Here is a 5087-nt window from a genome sequence, read left to right on the forward strand (position 1 = left end):
AGCCGTTGAGGTTGAAAGAGACATAAGAGGTAGTCACAGAGGACTGTCCAGATAACACTCAACCGTAACCTAATAATGGAAAAATTTATTAAGAATCTATCGGATAAAGCAATTAGTTCAACTAGTAGTACTCTAAGAATTAAAAATAAAGAAGAAATTATCATAAATGGTATAGAAGCCCAAATTCAAAATTGGAACGTACCAAAGGTTCCAATATCTGATGTTTATAAAAAGGGTACTTTTGATCTTAAAATAGGGTATGCTATCAAAATAGTAGAACAGACTCTATCTGTTACAAGTAATCAAGAAGATTTTTAATTATTATCTAATAAAGTATTACAAGTCCATAAAACAAAAAATTATAAATATCTCCATATAGGTTTTATACAAATTGCAGTTAAACCTTTAACACGTTTAGGACTTAATAATTCTATCCTGGTATGTCCACGTTACACTAGACATAATAGATTTTCTGACTCTTTACTTGGAATGGTTGAATCTAGCCTATGTAGTGGACCGATATATTTTAATTATTTTCCTAATTATTCTGTATCACTTACAAATCCAAATATCTTAAATGTTTTGTCTAAACTTGAAAACTCAAGGATTTGATATGATGTTAGGTTGCCAAAATATAGCCATTGTATATCGTATTTATTACAAAGTAATGACTACATTATGTCCTAATGTACTCCAAGTAGACACACGAGGACAAACTATATTTTTCCAAACCAATATAGAAAAATCCAATACCATCATACTAAAAACAATATCCTGGTCAGACATTATCTTACCAGAATCATAGTCTATTCATAATGAAAACCAACCATCCCAAACATCTATACAAAATATTCTAGATAAAATTATAGAACATACAGACGGAAATATCGAAATCCAATTTACTAATAATAGAACTACTATTCCTACTGCCACAATAGATTCTATATCTGTTCCTCAATTTTCTCCCAAAATTGAACCTTCAAGATAATCTATTACCACATATACCCATAGTCCACATTTAAGGACTCCTCCATCCACAAGTAGTACTCCTCGGAGACTACAAATTGATGGATTAAGAAGAACACCAGATAATATTATTATTCCACAATATAAACAAGCTCAACAAGAACCTGAAGAATATGATTTCCTTCAAGTCTTACAACTTGAAGAACAATTTGATAATCAATATATCGAAAATGACTATTTATCTGTTGAAAACACAGGTATAAGAGAATGGTATCTTGACTATTTTGAACCCAAGATAATATCTTTATTTCATAAAAAATATAACAAATTCCGCAAACAAGGAAACAAAAGTACTTGTTGGTATATATATATATATATATATATATATATATATATATATATATATATATATATATATAGCAATAATCTAATGCAACGGTTGTATCGTAGTATAATGCAACGACACTTCTAGAAAACTATGTTTGTAGTATTTTTATGACTCCAAATTTTGCACACACACTCTCTTCATCTCAATAATCAATCCCAAAAAAAAAAGTTCAATTTGAACCTTAGATATGATCAAAATGAGTCCCCTCTAAAAACGAATTTAGACTATTCATTTTGTGAATTTCAAGATCTTAGCCTTTATAAAGTCAAAATCATTTTTTTATTTTTTAACATTGTTCATCTAATGATAATAAAGCCATCCAAAAAATTTGAAATGAAAAAAATTATTGTAAGGTCTAGATCTAAACATCTCACCAAAATGAACGGCATATGTTAATTGGGCTAAAAAAATACTTTCTAGGTTGTGTTTTGAAATTTTCTTTTTTTGTGATTGTTTATTAGAATGAAAAGAGTGTACATTTCAAATTTTGGATCAAACAAATGACCATAAGATAGTTTTTTAAGGTTGTTGCATCGTATTACTATACAACTGTTGCATGAAATCATTGGCCATATATATATATATATATATATATATATATATATATATATATATATATAATGCTGAGATTAGCTCACTTGCTCATATGGACATATGAGCCCAACGGCTAAGATTGAATCTAGGCCGATTTAACGGTCACGACATCATTTCATGTTTGAATTTTAATGTTTTTTATATGAATCCAAATAACTTGAAATTTTAACCTTGTATGCTTCTTGTCAAGGCGCACCTAATAAAAATATTTAAAATATAATTTACAAAAAATAAATTGATCAAAATACCCCTAAAACTTTTCAGAGGTATTTTGGTCAATTTATTTCTTGCAAATTATTTTTTGATATTTTTATTAGATTATTCTATTGTTGAATAATACACGCTTAAAATTTCAAGTTATTTGAATTTTTTGAAAAAATATTAAAATTCAAAAACAAAATGAGGTCGTGACCGTCAGATCGGCCCAGATTCAATCTGGACCAGTAGGCTCATATGTTTATATAAGCTAATGAGCTAATCTCAGCATTTTCCATATATATATATATATATATATATATGGTAAACTTTACAATAGCTATAATGAATAGTAATATAGGTGTAAATCCAACTATCAGATCTTCATTAAGTGGTTCAAAATACATATCACAATTTTAATTTTTATATTTTTTCTTTAAACATGATTAAGATGAAATTTTGGGTGTATATACCTAACACTATTCGCACCATATAAGAATATAAAAACATTATTTTTAATCATTTAAAATTACTAAATTACCGTTGTTATTTTTCAGGGGTATTTCGATCATTTTATGTTTTGGTAAATATTTTTTTATATATTTTTTCATTATATAACCTATTTTTTAATACTTATGTCTAAAATTTCATTTTGATCTGATTTCTAAAAAAAATATTAAAAAAGAATTTTGAACTATATGATGAAGATCCAACGGTTGGGATTCTACCTATATTACTATTCATTATAACTGTCTGTATATATATATATATATATATACCAGCATTCCCATTACCAAACAGGTAAAAATACTAGCATCATCTAGGAAAGTTAGGTGCAAGAATTTTTGAGGGGAACTGCCGTGAAAGTTATTAAACACCACCTAAGAGTTTTTCTTTTCACGCTCAAGAGAGGACAAGAACCACATGATATTGCCTAGACACCTTGATGTTGTGCATAGAAAAATGTCAACGGATACTTAGACTTACACACCTCTTGGCATCGATATCCTCTATACTTTTGTACATTTTTCTTCTAAGATTTGTAATACATTTTAAGATCCAAATCAAGGATCCATGAATCTTTTTATATTGGAAGGTGGACAATATGATTTAACCAAGTATATTCAATTACAACTTTTTTCTTACTTTTTATTTATACGAGCTAGAACACTTACATATATCCAAAAATACAACAATTATTTACAAATATAAACCCTAATACAATATAGGATCTTCACTTGTATGTCATTTCAATTCTTACACTAAAAAAAAAACAATACATGATATTGAATCAAGAAACATGGAACCTTTAAAATACCAAATTACCTTGTCAAGAGTTTTCTGAAAAGACTTGATACAACCCACTCCAGATCTCCTCCACCGATAGCGTAGGGGATTGAGGTCTCAACCTTATCTCACAATATGAGAAGCTAGGAAAAACCCTAATATCTAGAAGAGCATCTACCATAAAGTAAGTCACCTTTCTATTCTAGGTTTTTCTCACAAGATTGGGCGTATCCCCTTTTATGACTAACTAGGGCGTGGCAGCCCCTTCCACCTTAGTCTTTTAGAGATATTAGAAGAGAGAAAGAGAGAGAAGAGAGTGACGTCCCACACTAGAGAGAGATTTCATATAGTGAGAGATATATTAGTTTATGTATTTAAAGAATATTTATAAGACAAAGCTAGGGATTTGGGGTTTAGGGTTTGTTATATTGACCGTCGATCTTAGAGACTTTTAGCCACCCAGTCTCTAGATCAGCTATCATAAATAAGGCAAGGTACTACAACCATTATCCTTCAATTCTCTAAAGCCTATTCCCATCCATCATTGAATTATAGAAAATAAAGCAATACATAATATTGATTTCAATCAATGCACAAACATTCTTTTTTTAAAATCAATTAAGCTTATTTACTTAAAAGAAAAAGTTTATATAGAGTCGAGGCTCTAAATCATCAAATTAGAGCCTACTTTAAAATTTTCACTAGAAGAGGTGGTTTTGATGCTCAAATATTCTCAAATTAGTCATCTTGATATCAAGATGCATAGACAAGAGAACAAAATTGATTTCAAGTTTTGGAATAGTTCATCTTATCACGCAGTTTTGGACTGTCAATTTTCAAGATTTTCAAGTTTTTATAGATCTGCACTATTTTTGAAGCTTTAAATTTTATAATTAAAAATGAAAATATATTTTAAAGATTTTCAGTATTGAAACCACATTTTTTGATATTATTTAAAGTGCTTTATTTTTATTGTTTAGAACCTCGGCCCTATACAAACCGCACCCTTACTTAAATAATTCCATAACCTCAATTCTTTCTAAAAGACATTCTTAACTAATCCAATAGAGAAAGAAAGGAGGAGGTGGGGGCGTGTCTCCCATGTGGGGCCAAGTGTGCCCCACGCCCCACCTATATGTATTCTATGTGGTGGGTCCCCATCACACATGGCCCCATACCTACTTGTTAATTTATAAATTAATAAAATAATTTTTAGACTCCGTTTAGTATTTTTATTTTCTCTTTGAAATACTAAAATTTAGAAATTTTAATTTTAACTATTTTAGAATTCCTTTTTACTAAAATAAAATATTCAAAGGATTTTAAAAATATTTGTTTTAATTATATATATATATATATATATATATATATAATATTATTATATGTTATTATTATAGTATTATAGTATTATAATATATACTATTACAAAGCCATTGTGCCATATTAACTTTCAAGACATTTCGCTGAGAGTAACAGCACTGGGGTACCCTAAAGTAGTAGATTTCTTTAAAGGCCTATTTGATAACTGGAACGTAAATGTTCTCATAAAATTGAAAGTTCATTTTTTGCTGGGAAGAAGTAAATAGGGAGAACTTGTGTTTGGATTTTCTCTATTTTTACTGTTCCAAACCAAGGTAGTTTTAGTTTCTCCTTTTTT

This window comes from Amborella trichopoda, chromosome 5 (assembly GCF_054954075.1).
Source record: "Amborella trichopoda isolate Santa Cruz 75 chromosome 5, AtrichopodaSantaCruz75HAP2 v2.0, whole genome shotgun sequence".
Classification (NCBI taxonomy): Eukaryota; Viridiplantae; Streptophyta; class Magnoliopsida; order Amborellales; family Amborellaceae; genus Amborella; species Amborella trichopoda.